The 17,340-nt window shown below is 40.6% G+C and overlaps 1 protein-coding gene across 1 annotated transcript in view; it reads left to right on the forward strand.

Moving 5' to 3' along the window:
- Window positions 1-17,340, forward strand: part of NPSR1 (neuropeptide S receptor 1) — a 658,045-nt gene that overhangs the window by 382,248 nt on the left and 258,457 nt on the right. The window lies entirely within an intron of this gene.

Raw genomic sequence — 17,340 nt, forward strand, 5'->3', positions numbered from 1 at the left:
CATTATAAGGGGTGGAGCCTCCGAATTACAACACCTGGTGACCCCTCCCCATGCCAATAATGCTGCCTTAATAAATTACTTTAGAAAAATGTGTAATATGTTTTTTTTTTGACACTTTTTTTAGGTGAATGAGTAGGGCTACTCATACTCATTCACATAGGGTGGGGGGATGGAATCTGTTAAAGGGGGCTTCTAGATTCTGATAAGCTCCCGCCTGCAGACCCCGGCAATCAATGGCCAGGGTTGTTGGGAAGAGGCCTTCATCAACATGGAGACAAGGTGCTTTGGGGTGGGCATGCAGCCTGGTAGGTTCAGGGGGGGGGGGGGTGCTCGCTCTTCCCCACCCCCTTTCCTGACCTGCCAGGTTGTGTGCTCTAATAAGGGTCTGGTATGGATTTTGGGGGAGACCCCATGCCTTTTTTTGGTGTGGGGGTTTACCTTAAAATCCACACCAGACTGAAGGACCTGGTATGTTCTTTGAGGGGGAACCCATGCCGTTTTTTTAACATTTTGCATGGCGTTCCCACTAAAGATTCATACCAGACACAGTGCCTGGTATTGTTGGGGATCAAAGTCAGATCCCTGTTCATTAAAGTCAGATGCATGTCGGACTTCAAGTCACAGGGCAAAGTTGGTTCCAAAGTAGAACAACTGTCGTATCATACAAGTGTGAACCTGGCCTTGATGTCCTGTATTATAGACATGTGCACACTGATATATTTTGTTTTGGAATTTTGTTTTCGTCTGAAAAATAAATTTATTTTGTTACTCCAGAAATTAGTTTTTATTTGTTTTGTTTTGTTAAAAAATGCATTCGTCCGAAAATCTAAAATAATTAAGGTTGAATCTGTCATTAAAGGCTTATTGGGGGTTATTTACTAAAGGAAAATCCACTTTGCACTGAAAGTGCACTTGGAAGCAAAGTCGCTGTAGATCCGAGGGAGACATGCAAGGAAAATAAAAAACAGCATTTTAGCTTGCACATGATTGGATGATAAAATCAGCAGAGCTTCCACTCATTTCAGATCTACCCCTTTTTTAGATTTAGAGTGACTGCACTTCCAAGTGCACTTGCATTCTCTGCCATCCATTTTTTTTTCTTTAAATGTACACTTGCTGTTTGGACGTTAGTCTAAATGCTGAATGCTAAGGAGTTCAACGTTGGGCTGTCAATGCTTGTCAAAGAAGAAGCAAGTGCTTCTTTGCCAACCACTAGCATCACTCAGCCCAATCGAATTTCAGGCCATGTAAACAAATGGGCAGGATTTGGAGGGTTTACATCACTGCCTAGAAGAGATGTTCCCACAAGAAAACAGTTTGTTGCTCATAAAAAATCGCAAATTATTTCAAATTCACGCACGTAGAGTAAAATCAGCCAGCAATTATGGTGGTTAACACAAACACATGTGGGGTACAGAGTAGCCTTTCTCATCCCTCCTATGAGTGTGCAGCTTCGGCACTTCCCTGTTTACCACTCCACCTGCATGGTCAATACCCCTGTTCTCACACTCCTGATCCCCAGTCTCACCACTATGATGTACACACCTGCATCCTAGCCCTCACTTACCTCCAACTTTCAACACCATGCCTGCACCCTCCTCTCAACTCCATGACTGCATATCTTTTTCCTTGTTCTCACCACCACAGTACCTGACCATATCCTCCTCCCCCTTAAACTACCCCCTCCCCCACCTCAAGGCCTGGTTCACACCTATGCATTTTTCAGTGCATTTACAGTTTTGCAGAAACGCACTACAGTCCATTTACAATGGTTTCTTATGGACGTAGTTCACATCTGTGCATTATTATGGAAAGGGGCAGAGACTTTTTTCTGATTTTTGGTTCCATAGACTTCAATGAATCAAAACGTGGAGGAAAAAATGCTAAATGAATCTGCAATATGCAAACTGTAATCTGCATAGGTGTGAATCAGGCCTAACTTGTTCGGTGGCAGCCCATGAGATGTCCTATTCTGAAATACCAACTACAAACAGCAAAAGAGTGCAAGTAGTGCCAGAGACAGGACCTAGCCAGAACAAGACTGGGTAGTACCTTGGATCAAAAGGGTAAAGGTAAAACACAGAGAGACCTGAATAGTGTTAATTAGGTAGCAGGGTCAAGTGCAGTTGGAGGTCAAGAGTCAAATTGTGGGGCAGACCAACTGTAAGCAAAAGAAAACAAAATTAGGTCAGGCACAGATACATTGGATACAGGTCAGACATAGTGTATCAAGAAGCAAGGCCAAACAGAATAAAAAACAAGATGTTTTTTGTTTTAGAATAGTTCTGTACCTCACCGTATCTTATTATTATCATTATTATTATTATTATTATTATTATTATTATTATTATTATTATCATTATTTGTGTGCAAGCAACATTCAAAGATTTTAGAGCAAGAATAATTCTAAGAATTAGGTTGTGACTTTAAGAAAGTTTCACCATATTTTCAGTTGTTTGTCATCGGCCTTGTCATTGCCTCCCATGTCTGAAACCATTAAACACTTCAATACAGGACATTTATACATCCTTCCTGCCCAGAACAATTTTTAGCTTTCAGCACTCTCACACTTTGAATGGCAATTACTCAGTCATGTAACACTGTACCCAAACAAAATTGTTATACATTTTCATACAAATAGAGCTTTCTTTTGGTGGTATTTAATCATCACTGGGTTTTTTTCATTTTTTGCAACATAAGTGAAAAAAGTGCAACAATTTTGAAAAAATAAAACACTTTTTTTTAGTTTCTATGTAAGTAGAATAATAATTCATTTTTGTTCATAAATGTATGCCAAAATGTATACTGCTACATCTATAATAACCAAACTTAGTGGATATTATTTAGTCTCTGTGAAAGTTATAGAGTCCACAAGCTATGGTGCAAATCATTGAAAATTGATCCCACCTGATGCACTGATGGCATATCTCATTTCTTGAAATGTCAGGAAATTACAATGAGCCCTTTTTGAAAAGCAGACAGTCAAAGATATTTAGTAAGAGGCATGGTGAGTGTTTTGTAGTTGTAATTTTTTCCCACAATTCTTGGGGAAATTAAGAATGTATATAGCAAAAATGACACCCCAAAACACATTCTGCTACTGGCAATATCACATGTGGGAGACTTTTACACAGCCTGGACCCATACAGAGGCCCAACATGCAGGGAGCACTGTCAGGTGTTCTGGAGCATAAATTATGCCTAATTTCCTAATGGCCTTTTACACTTTTGAAGGCCCTGGAGCACCAGGACAATGGAATTACCCACAAAATGACCCCATTTTGGAAAACCAACACCCCAACGTATATTCTATGAAGCATTATGAGTCTTTTGAATAGTTCTTTTTTTTTTTTTTACACAAGTCAGGTCCTCAGGTACTCAGATCAACTGTGACAGGTACTGAGGTCCTCAGGTACTCAGATGGACTGTGACAGGTACTTTAATGGGGGAGGACAGGTACTTTAATGGGGGAGGACAGGTACTTTGATGGGGGAGGACAGGTACTTTGATGGCTGGTGACCGGTACATTGATGGCTGGTGACCGGTACATTGATGGCTGGTGACCGGTACATTGATGGCTGGTGACCGGTACTTTGATGGCTGGTGACCGGTACTTTGATGGCTGGTGACCGGTACCTTGATGGCTGGTGACAGGTCCTCTTTATTAGGGGGGCAATCAGTGTGTTTTGTGTACATTGTGAGTGGTACCGAGATGTTACTGCAATCTCCTTCTCACACACAATCTGTGTGTGAGGAGGAGAACCCGGTAACATCTTGTTACCGTGGTTTGTGGATATTCTGTGACCGGCTGTAAATGAAATTGGCACGTGGACAGTACATGTGACCAGCTGTGATTGGACACAGCTGGTCACGTGGTAAATAGCCATTTTTTATTGTCTCTTTACATGGATCATCCCTGCCCGCCATGCTGCGGGCCCCCGGGGGCCCACAGGAGTGACGAGAAGCCGAGGACGGCATTTTTTTCAGGAGCAGTGATTGGAGCTCTTATGCAACACATTTTTTCAGGAGCTCTGATGCAACGCAGGAATTCCGTTGCATCAGAGGGGGGCGGAGTCACCCACACACATCCCTGGGAAACCCCGGTGTTTCCGCTTGTCAGAGGGGGCAGGGTCACGTGACATATGGCCCCGCCCTCTTCTACATAAGTAGTGTCAAGATGGCGTCGCATCATTGGCTGGGTGGAGGCAGGACCTGTGCGTGTTCCTCGCTGGAGCCGCTGGAGATCATCCATCGCTGGATCTCGAAAATTGGATTACATCGCTGGAGTAGGAGCATGTATTTATTGGATTACATCACTGGAATCACTTTTTTATTTTTAATAAAGGACTTCTCCCATGGTGTGTGTTTTTTTTTTTTACCATTTTGACACTTTCTTTTTGTGAAATGGTAGGGGTACAATGTACCCATTACCATTTCAAACAGGAGGGGCCTGGGATCTGGGGGTCCCCTTGTTAAAGGTGGTTTCCAGATTCCGATAAGCCCCCACCTGCAGACCCCCACAACCACCGGGCAAGGGTTGTGGGGATGAGGCCTTTGTCCCCATCAACATGGGGACATCCTCCCCATGTTGAGGGCATGTGGCCTGGTATCGTTCTGGAGGGAGGACGCTCTCTCATCCCCCCCCCTTTTCCTGCGGCCTGCCAGGTTGCGTGCTTGGATAAGGGTCTGGTGTGGATTTTTGGGGGAACCCCACGCATTTTTTTTAAATCTTGGCATGGAGTTCCTCTTAAAACCCATACCAGACCCTTCAGGAACTTTTATGTGAATTTTTGGGACCGACAATTCATTAATAGCCGGCACTAGCGCTAGTACTATAAATGACTTTTTTTCCTTTAGAAATTTAATTTTGCTCTCGGACTGCTATAAACACGGGAAACATGTGCCACTTTACAGGCATACTATAGACCCCCCCCCCCCCCCCCCAGTACAAATTTAAAGGAATTTTTTTTCGATTTTATTGTTTCACTTTAAGCATTATTAAAATCACTGCTCCTGAAAAAACTGCAGTTTTTAAAACTTTTTTTGCATTGATACATATCCCCTGGGGCAGGACCCAGGTCCCCAAAAACTTTTTCTGACAATAACTTGTATATTAACCTTTAAAATTAGCACTTTAGATTTCTCCCATAGACTTTTAAAGGGTGTTCCGTGGCTTTTTGAATTTGTCAACAGCCAATGTTCGAGCCAAACTCATGTTTGACTCGAACAGATAGCCCATCCCTACCCGTGACGTATATTGTCAAATTTCAATATACAATATATGCAATTGCACTTACAGTGTAAAAACAGGAAGTGTGCAAACAAAAAACACTCAGTGAGTGAATCAAATTCAGTGCACCGACACCACACAGAGGGCCTTCTTACCAAATGACAAGCCAAAAATACAGATATCCCCTCAGGCAGATGAATCCTCAGCTGGATACAAGCATGGAATTAATGGATGGAGGGAACCTCCCAGCAGTGAACCAAATGCTCCGTATATCCCATGGATCATAATAGATATCAGACCAAAAAAGAATATAATAGACGATATTGTAATAGTGTCAAAAATTGATTTAATAAAGTAAAAAAAAAAAAGGATATACTTACAAAGATACAATAAAATGTTGCATAAATGAAGCCGCCGACTACAAGACAAAGCTCCCATCCTCTTCAATGAGACACGGCACGGGGACGTCAGCACGTACCTGCTCAGACACCTTTCGTCATGAATTTAAGTTTTCAATGGGGAACGAATGGCTCCCTCCATCCATCCATTAATTGCTTATATACAGCTGAGAATTCCTCTGCCTGAGGGGATATCTATATTTTTGACTTGTCATTTGGCAAGGAGGCCCTTGATTCACTCACTGGGTGTTTTTTGTTTACACACTTCCTGTTTTACACTGTAAGTGCAATTGCATATATTGTATATTGAAATTTGACAATATTACGCTATAGTATATATATATTTTTCTCCTTTGGGTTGATCATGATTTGTGGAATCTACGTTAACCTGTGCTAAGAAGCTTGCAACGATTACATTGCATTATTGTGTCTTCTTGCAAACAAAAGGCCAGGGCTGAGCTAAAGCCATCTGCGTATTTGGCTTACTTTATGGTAAGCATGTTTTCCACAAGGTGATGGTGCATTTTTTTAAGATAAAGTCACGGGGTGTATTTATCTTCACTTGTTCAAGCACTGGATTGATTATATACATAAGTTTGGACTTTAAGTAAACACATTCTTTTTTGTGTTATATTTTGCATTATTTGCTGTTTTGGACTGGTTCATGTATTTTTTTTATTTTTTGGACTACTTCACACATTTAATTGAATTTATTTGATTAGCCAATCCTTTTAGGGACCTTCACTTTGGTATTTGTCGAGATTTGCCAATTGAGTATATTGTGATTTCTGCAAGCTATTGTTTGTATCGAATTCAAATTAGTGCGGCTTCTGGATTAACAAGAGTGCAGCATTAAAAACGTTATACTCATATATGTATTAATAATAGTCAAATATTGATTGATACATATGTGTAAAAACTCGTAAATCAACTTCCAGCCTGACTAAATTGTGCAAATAATATGTTAAATAATATAAGAACAAGCATCAAATGTAATAAACATATGAGTTCCAATGAGCCAAGGGAAAAATATGATCTTCATAGAACACAGCAGAAGACAGGCATGGATCCCAAAAGCATTCCGATCTCATCAAAGCAACACCCTAGTGCAGCAGTTGGGGGATCTGGGCACTGCCCTGGGAACATATACTAAAACAAATTAGTTGGTGGGGTGCAACACTATGCTTTTACAAGAATTCACAGAACCTGTCTGTTAAGTAATGGATATGTACAACAGCATTATTGACAATTATATAGAAAAATATATGTTTGGATTGCCAGCAAAATGACAGCTCCTAACCACTTTATTCTGTTTATAAACAAAACAGGCAGGATTCCCTTCATTTTAACCAGACTCTTATCTTAGATGTGGTTCTGGCATAGGTGTTAATGGGGGACCCCTCACAAAAAAATGATGTGCAGGTTATCCTCATTCATACCAGGCCCTTCAAGTATTCATTGATTTTTAAGGGTGACCCAAAAAACTAAAACTAAATAAAATGGCATGAGACCCCATTAATTCTATTCCATGTTTGAGAGAATTCCACACAAAAAAAAAAGGACAAGTTCACAGAAACTTTTTAAAAACAATAAACATTATACTTACCTGCTCTGATTAATAGTTTTTGCAGAGAGCAAACCCAATCAAGTTTTTAGGCAGCAAGGATGACCTGCGAGGAGAGGTGAGTTTTAAAGAAAAAAAAAAAACTGCTCCATCAACGTGGCATAGGAATGCTTCTTATCAATAAAATTGCTTTGAAGTTGTACCTGCTTATGGAGAAGTCATACAGCAAAGTTGCGATGGAAGTCGAACAACTTTCATGCCACACTAGTGTTAACCAGGACTAATTATGATCTATTCAAACACTCCCAGCATCAGCACAGCTATCTTTCACAGCATTTTATGTATATTATGTGAAGGGGTTTCCTTCTTTAATAATGATGTGATCTGTAAGGTGGAACTTGGGAGATTTGGAAACTTTCTACAGGTGTGATGCTAATTAGGATGTATTCAATCTCACCCATCATCAGAGCTGTGAGTGAAATTACATAATTTACAGTCTGAAAGACTAGAAAGGGGAGTGTGCCGACTCTGATCACTGTAGGAAGTGGCTGTGGAAGGAACAGTCTATTAGCAGGATATGCAGAGTGTCACATGACACAAAGCCACAACTAAACCCAGAATATCATGGGATCTGTAGACAACTGAGTGTCATGGTACAGAGGTATGATCTAAGTTAGAATTGATCATTCCATTTGGCTCCAGTGAACAGAAAGTTGGAATCAACTTTTAACCACAAGTAGAGCAGAGTTTTGATGATTTCTTTCTAAATGTAAAACATACCTAAGGGTGCATATTTTTCAACTGAATACCATAAAGGCTTATTAGATTGAAATCTGTTTTACTACATTATCATCACATGTTGCTAAGTTACAACTTCATAGATGCTATGATCCTTGATTTTTAACCATGGCAACATAACACTTTCTGAAAACAAGAGTCTTGTCTATTGACTGGGTATTTTGAAATACTGAACATATTTTGTCTGATATGAACTGTAATGCAAAAATGCTATACAATTCAGTAATATTTTAATGTTAATGTTAAAGTGTAATTGAAGAAAAAATGTTTTTGTTTTTTTTGTTTTAAGTAGAATAGAGAGTATGGATGGGCGAACCGTTCAGCCCGAGCATGAGTCCGGTCCAAACATTGGCTGTTCGAAAGTTCCCGGAACAACCAAATTATAGAGTCGTTTGACCATTTGTTCAGCCTTCCAAACAACCATAATGCACTATGCCCATCGCACAGTGCATTGAAATCCCTGAAAGCGTCACCAAATCAGGGCACAGAGCATTGTCAGAGCCGTGATTGGACACTGTCATGATGACTGTATCTAATCATGGCTCATTGCTCTTAATTCTGCCCCACACTATTAACCCCCCTGGCTGTGTTCCCAAGTCTGGCTCGGGGTGGAGATTTTGTACCAAAAGCGGTAACCCCGAGCCAGACTCGGGACCGCATCGCTGAATGCAGGAGGAGATTACTTACCTTCTCCCCTGGATCCAGCGATGTTGCCCCGCTGTACGAGCGGCCCGTCCTCCGCCGGATCTATCACGGAGCCGATCTCGGTTCCCTACGAGCGTTGCGACGCACCGGGACGGAGATCGGCGCCAAATTCAAAAAGTGAAACACACAGTATACATACAGTAAAATGTAATCTTACAGATTACATTGCTGTATGTAATTATTTCACATCCCCTTTGTCCCTAGTGGTCTGTCCAGTGTCCTGCATGCAATTTTATATTATAAAAGCTGTTCTTTATGGCTGGAAACTGGAGATTGTCCATAGCAACCAAAACTGTCACTTTACATCAAAAATGATTTTAGACTAGCTAGAAAACAGCCATAATAAATTGGAATCACTCGCAGAATTGAGCGATAGCGATTTGTGCGGAGATCCCTCATCAAATATTGAAAAGTAATGACAGTGACAATTCTGCAACTGAGCAAATTTCAGTGTTTTTGATTTGATTACATTATTGAATAATTTTTATTATTGTCATATTATTATTTGGTATAATTATTTATAGTTATTTATTATATTATAATTTATGATTTCATTTTTCAAACTTGATCATATCCGGGATGTCTGCTAGACTCTGGTTTGAACAGATTTAAGAGAGTTATTCCTAAGAATTACAGGACTACAATATACAACACCAAATTTTCATGCAAAATAATTGTACCGCTTTTAGCACCTAAATTCCGAAATAATCATACCGCCAGGGAGGTTAAAGTATTCTTTCCATAGCGGCCATTTGTAGTGTGCTAGCTGCGTGGAGAGAGATAGAAAAGGGCTCTATTCAGTGCTATTAGTCAGTTAGTGTGCTATAGTGTTCTATTCTGACTCTATTATCAGTGTAGAATATCAGTTTAGTGTGCATCTAAGGATAGTTCAGTGTGAGTGTAGTATGACCATTCATCTTTACATTAGTGTGAATGTAGGGATAGTTCAGTCGGTATTAGTGTAGTAATCTATTAAAGCCGTGTATTTCATATTGTTACTGCAAGTTTAACACCATATAGTTCTGTGCATTACTTCAAGTTTAATGCCGTATATTTCACTGTGTTACCGCAAGTTTAACAATGTATATTTCATTGAGCTACTACAAGTTTACCGCTGTATATTTCATTGCATTACTGCAAGTTTAAAGCTGTATATTTCTTTGCGTTACTGCAATTTTAATGCCATATATTTCTGTGGGTTACTGCAAGTTTAACGCCATATATTTCTTCATTGCATTACTGCACGTTTAATGCCATATAGTTCTGTGTGTTACTGTAAGTTTAATGCCACATAGTTCTGTGCGTTATTGCAACTTTACCGCCGTATAGTTCTGTGGGTTACTGCAACTTTAACCATATAGTTCTGTGCATTACTGCACGTTTGACACAGTATATTATAGTGTATCCATGGAGTGTGTCTGTATTGTGAATACTCAAATTAAAGTGCACCAAACACCACTTTCCATTGAATAAAGTGCATCCACAACCCCAATGAGGCATCCATCATGGAAGAGTAGAGAGCAGCCATCCTATTCAATAACATTGTGGAGCTGTTATTTCCCGGCCCACTTCCCGCAGCTCAGCTGTCTGGGCCTTTTTTAGTACAGGCACAGCTGATCACAATGTTGCTATTTGCAAACTTTGTCTCAAGCGCATCAAACGTGGCAAAACACAAACCATTTGGGTACCTCGTGCTTATCAAGGCATTTGACCTCCCACTACTTAGCCTTTTGGCAAGAGCAACTAAAAGCCACAAAAAAGGGGCACAAATCTGTCCCTCCTCCTTACTCACCTCAGTCTGTTCCTGCTATACCTCATGACCTCTCAGCAGCCTCCACTGACAGGGATGATGGTATGGCACAGGGTGTCCCAGGTCCCTGCAGCACATCTGCCAGCAGCACACCACCAGCTCTAGACTATAGCCGGCAAATTTCTCTGCCCCATCTGCTGCAGCAGAAAAAAATACAGTCCCTTTCAAACAGTTGTGGAAAAATTGTTCTTTGAGTGCTAATTGTGCCAATATAAACCTACACCAAAAATATTCTTCAAAATGAAATCAACACCCACAACACTAGGCAGCCTAGAAGTCCTGCAGAGATTCAACATCCCAAAAACACTTAATCAACAACATCGGCATCAGGGGCTTCATAGCTGCTGGTAATCCAGGACTGATTCATTTTGATAAAGGCAGACATTCCAGGGAGTCTATGGACAGACACGTTACATGATCAGTAACAAAACCTCCAGCAGCACTGAATGCCCATTCAGAAAGTGGATCGTCAATTAGAAAACTCCCCATCTCTGTTTTCAACCCTAGATAATGGTCCACCATATGATGCAGACACTGCCAATGGGCTGTGGAAGCTGACAACCCTGGGTATCGAGTACTAAATAAATTCAGAAATGCATCACTTAGGCGGCCACCTTCTCCACCACTCCTCTCTTTTTTAAAATTTTGTATTGCTTTATTGATGACAGTTATTACATAATAATAAACAGGAAATAATATGGTAAAAAAGGTGCATGAATCTGCACCCTTTTATTCTCTGAGGTAAAGCTGATTTTTACTGGGATGTTTCATTGGGGTAACATAAGAGAAAGATCTCACCTTTCTGCATGAACCCCAAATGATCCTGCTGAAATTCACCAAATTCCTTCCACAATCCAGTTAATAGCACAAACTTGTACCCTACTCTGGACTTCTAAGTACTTATACAATTCACTGACATCCTGAAGTCTAAATGAGTATATAAGCTGCCCGGAGAAGAAATATTATAAAAAAGAAGATTTATTTTTCCCCAAAGAATAATTCTAATTTTGTTTGGTTTGCATTCTACGTGTTTTTTTTTCTTTGGAAAAAAGAGGACCGGGGTAGCACCAGCAAAAAAATAAAAAATGACAATGACAAAAATACAAATTTTGAAGAGTTGACTTGGTGGATCATGAGTTTAAAATGAGATTCTCAGCAAAATGCCTTTTTCGACTACCACACCTCTTAGATATATAATTCAGAGGAGGTGACTGTTGGGGATAAAATAGTTGTCATAGCGTGTGGGAGCTATGTGTCTGTGTAGGGGGGGAAGGGGCAGGGTGTAATAGCACCTAAACCATCAAGCTTACATTATAATGCATCTGATTTCAGTTATGCTGGCAGTAGCACAAACATTGGATGAGAGTGGAGAGAAAATGGACCAGATATGACATCCTAGCCAGGTTTTTAAAGCAGGTGCTTCTGGCACCTCTTCTGCTGCTCTAAAAATGGGGGAATTGAGGCTTTGCAGAGTGCACACTAATTTGTGGTCTGTATCCAAAGATAAAACCACCATATCCTGCAGTGTGTGCATGTGCATCCCACTTCATCACTCCTCCAATGCATATACCAACTTCACTTTTTCCTGACCCCTACATATAGCACACTCAAAGGTAGGAATTAAATGCAGTACTTTACCATGCGTGACTTAGGAAAAATATCACTTGGCTTTAGAGCTTTTACCCTGTCTCCAACAGTAAACATCTCCCTGGTATTTTCTTCTTCACGTGAGGACACTGTGGTCATATTAATGCTTCCTTTCATTTGGGGTTTATGGCAGCCAGCCAAGAGACATGTGTTTTATTTTCTTGTCCATTCCTCTTGATGCGAGTTCTGTTTAATCTCAGAATCATTTCAAGAAACTACCACATTTGGCACCAGTTTTCAGTATGTAATTTATGATTCCCCCTTCATTTATTTTTTATTTTTTAATATAGACTTTTATTGAAATTTGAACATTTAGTACAGAAAAATATTTCAATACATTGGTAAGAGAATACAAAAACAATTGTATGACTAACGGCGGTGGAACAACGCCATGGATAGGTTAAGGGGAGTAAGAGCGGCAGCAGCTGGGCGAACGATCGCACACCTCCACTTTAGAGTCAGCCTTGGATACCCTGAATTTTGATGCCAAGTCCCTATCTATTGCATCTATACAAACTCTAGCCGTTCCAGCTGCGAGCTATTTCTCGAATTATATGGGCTGATAACTGCCTTTGCCGCTACTTCTGTTTTACCCCCCTTGTCCGTCCCCAGGGGGGTGTCCCTGTCCTTTGTTTCAGGGCACCTCACTAAATTGCCCCCTCTGCCTTTTTTTGGATCTGTCTGTTTACATGGATTGTACGGGTGACACCTCTTGAGAAAGCGACGCTCTGTCGCGAAACTAGTTGAGGAAATACGTCAAAAAACCCTGTATCCAATGACCTTTGCCTCCTCTGAAAGAGCATTATACTTTGCTGTAATATATCTTTGTAATGTCTATGTAGTATTCTTTGAGATGTATGTTTGTCTTTTGGAATTGTTTTCCTTTTTTTGTGATGTCAGTGTCCATTAATATTTTGAATAAATGTATTTTTAGAAAAATACTTTTTCCAAATAATTCTATTTCTTTGGTACCGCAATAGTCCCCCCTCCTCCCCTCTTGGTTGCTCATAGATGTCCTCTTTTGAGATCCTTATATTTTCCTCTACTGAAATCCTTTGAACAACAATATATGTATTATCTTGTCACCAAGAGCGGTTAAAGGGAGATGCGGGCTCCCATCCCAGGCACCCCTTGCGGGATCAAGACTGTGCCTAGGAAGCGAGCCCATCCCTCCGATAGCGGAAATAATTCCATTTGTTTTTTTCTATTGATTCAGCTGAAAAACACAATACGAAGGAACGATAACACAACTTTAATGCAAAGAACTTTGGATCTGCTGGCTCTACACCTTGACATCCGTAACCAGGTTGTGGGGGTCGCGTTCATTTTATGGGGATTAAATTGTTGCTATTGACCCACGTTGACCATGGAAGCCATACCTGGGAGATGCGTTTCCGGTTACTGTGACTGAGTGCAACCATCTGTTCATATATAAAATGTAAGCGAGTTGTTCGCACCACCTCTCCCAATGTGGGTGGTGTAGGATTTTTCCACATTCTAGTGGAGAGAAAGATGTGTGAAATTACATCATTCATTTGTTTTGGATATTTGTCCAGATCTAGGGATAGAAGTGCTAGACTGGGTTGTGGGGTTATTTTTGTTTGGGCCATTTCAGACATTAGGTGGAACGTTGACTCCCAAAAGGGTAACAAACTGGGGCAGCTCCAGAATGTGTGGAGCATATCCCCTTTTTTACCACAATGTCTCCAGCATTGGGCACCTTGAGTTTTACAGAATTTTGATATCCTTGCGGGGGTCAGGTACCATCATTGTGTTATCTTGATGGATAGTTCCCAAAGGTTGGAGCATCTGGTGACTGAAGGTGGAGTTGCATGCTTTAGCCCATTGTTCTGTCATGTAAGTGTGGCCTAAGTCTGATTCCCATGTAAGTATAGGCTTGGATTTGGTGAATATACTTTTCTGCTGAAGTATGTTATAGAAAAGAGAGCTACCCTTATGGTTATCTGAATGGTTTTTGATAAATGTCCCTGCAGGTTGGGGGATTTCATGTGACCATGTTGGTGATATATGTACTGTAGATAGTGTTGTGTTCGGAGATATAGATAGAGGTTAGAGTTGGGAATTTGAAATTCTCTTTGTAGGTCATGGAAGGTATTAAGCTTGTAGTTGATGAAGAGATCATTGATGTACAAGATGCCTTTTTTCTGCCAATTTTTGAAGGATACTAGGTCTATTTTGTTTTTCAATACCAGCAGGGGGGTTGGTACGGTGTGTTTAATGGGGTAGATTAAAAAGTAGCCATACAGATACATTTTTCCCTGGGATGAGAGAAGCTTCCACTTGTCCCCAAATAGTGTGTTGGGAGGGTGAAAACCAATCCCCAGCTTGAGTTAATACTGATGCCATATAATAGTCCTGGAAATCAACAAATCCTGCATCTCCGGCCATACGGAGTTTGATCAGTTTTGTATGCGCACTTCTGGCTTTCTTACCTTGCCATAGGAAAGAGGAAAGTATGATTTGTAGTGATCCGAAGTAATTACTAGGGATGACGATTGGTAGTGTCCTAAATAGTTATAAAATTTGGGGGAGATGTAGCATTTTAAAGGCTGCTAGACGGCCCATCCACAACAGCTGAAAGGACGCCAGCCTGCGCAAGTCTTCTTGAAGTTTACTACAAAAGGGAATAAAATTGTCGGAGTAAAGTTCTGCAGTTGTTTTAGTTGGTTGAACTCCAAGGTAAGTTATGCTTTTATCTGCCCATGTGAATAGTAGTTGTTGTAAAATCAAGCTGGCAGTGGAGTCAACTACTAAGTTCAAAATGTAGGATTTTGTATCGTTGACTTTGTAGTAGGATACGTTGCTGAACCAGGCTAGCATCTTCTGAACTGCCGGGAGGGAGGTAATAGGGTCAGAATTCATGAGTATCACATCATCCATGAATAGACTGATTTTATGTTTTTTGGTCTCCTATGGTTATTCCTTTTATTTGTTCATTCGTACGGATCGTTTGTGCAAGGGGTTCCATTATTAAGTTAAATATTAGAGGGGACAGGGGGCACCCCTGCCTAGTACCATTGGAGATATCGAATGGGGAAGATAGTGACTCAGCTGAATACACCCAGGCTGAGAGAGAGGAGTATAATGCCATAATAGCATTATGTATTGGTCCGGTGAATCCAAACTTTTTTAATATAGAAAAAAGGTACCCCCAATGTACTCTGTCAAATGCTTTTTCAGCATCCAGGGACAAGAGTACAGAGGGGGTACCTGAGTTCCCCGCTTGATGGATGATGTCTATCAACCTTCTAGTGGCGTCTGAAGATTGGCGGCCCTTCGTGAATCTTGATTGGTCCTTGTGGATAAGGGTGGGGATAATGTCAATTAGTCTGTTGGCTATCCGTTCCGCGTAGATCTTGACATCTACATTAAGTAGGGAAATGGGGCAGAAATTTTGGGGAGTAGTCGGTTCTTTTCCAGGTTTTTGGAGTGTAACTACTATTGCACTTAACATTTCTGAGGGGAAAGAGGAGGAGGTCACAGCAGAGTTATATACTTTGCAAAGTGTGGGAGCTAAGATTTGTTGGAATTTTTTCTAATATTCCTCATTGAATCCGTCTGGCCCCGGGGATTTTAAGTGAATGGGTATATATACGTTTAGTATTTTGGGGACTGTGAAAGGATCGTTAATAGTAGAGAGCTGTGCTGGTGAGATGGAAGGGAGTTTAATTTGTGCTAGGAAGTAATTTAGTTCATCTAGGGAGGGTTGTATAGTGTGCTTGTCTTCCTTAATATTGTAAAGATCATTATAGTAGGAGCTGAACGCATTTGCAATCTCGTGAGGTTTCAGTAGTTTTTCTTTTGTATGGGGGTGGAATATACTGTATATATGGGATTTTGGATTTGGTTCTATAACCTTTCAATCTTAGTGCCATCGGTTTCCCTGCTTTGTTACCCGTTGAATAGGTATTTGCCCTAAGTTTGGTAAATGCTTTTTCAAATGATTCCAGTAGTAGCGAGCGCAACTCATGACGTCGTTTGAAATTTTTCGTTTGGAGAAGAGGGAATGTTAGTCGTGAGTTGGTCTAATTTTTGTGATCTCCTTTTCTTTTCTCTAGCCCCTAATTGAATAAAGACACCCCTGATGACAGCTTTGTGGGCACTCCACACCACCACTGGGTCAGATACTGATTGCGAGTTAGTGGAGAAAAATTCTTCTAAGTGTTGTTGAAGATTATTAGCAATGGATGGATTGTGGAGGAGGTAGTTAGTTCTCCATAGGTATGAATTGGATTGGGATGATTTGGCATCAATAGTGATACTAATAGGGGCGTTGTCAGACCAGGTGGTAGTATGGATTCCCGAAGCTGAAACTTTTTGAAGCAGTCATTTATCAGAAAGAAATAAATCTATGCGTGAGTAGGTGTTGTATCGCGGTGATGGGTATGTATATTCACGTTCACTCGCGTGACAACATCTCCACATGTCGAACAAATCGTTTGAATAGATGAATTTGCGCAGTGGTGAGGCATGTCTCTTGGTACCCGCGGTGGAGTCCATGTGGAATTCGTTGTTATTTGTAATATTTCGTCCGAATTTCAATTTGTTACGAATGAATCACACAAGCCTAATCCACGTGATGGTAGAGAGCTGGAGTGGTCTTACATGAAAAGAAATAGCGACTGGGAACCTGTCATTGTGGCACAACACATTCTGCAGATTCACGGAAGGAGTCAGAATCCACCAGACGGAAAGGCAGAAGTTGTAGAGCCAGCAGCTTTGACAAGCTTAAAGTAGAAATCCAAAGTCTATGGTAAAGACACCAGAATTTATCCAAAAAACTCTAATCTTGTTCCCAGTGCACTACATTGTGGCCTCATCATGCAGACTGACTCCCCGAGCCGTTGCTCACAAAATAAAGAAAGCTTGCAGGGAGAATGTAATTTTTTGGGTTTTATAAATGCAATTATTATTGTAGCAGCTTCTATACACAATGGAGATGTGACACCTTAAATGTGGACTAAGGGGACCCCCAGGCACTATATTGAAAGGAATTTTTAATTTTTATACTTTTCACTTTAAGCATCAATAAATTATTGCTCATTTAAAAATTAAGCTTTTTACAAACTTTTGTTTTCATTGATACATGTCTTCCAGGGCAGTACTCAGACCTCCATAACCATTGTATGTACAATTGCTGGCATATAAGTTTGGGTCCCATAGACTTC

Source organism: Lithobates pipiens, unplaced genomic scaffold (assembly GCF_037356315.1).
Source record: "Lithobates pipiens isolate NorthernLeopardFrog02 unplaced genomic scaffold, aLitPip1_a1.2 Scaffold_19, whole genome shotgun sequence".
NCBI lineage: Eukaryota > Metazoa > Chordata > Amphibia > Anura > Ranidae > Lithobates > Lithobates pipiens.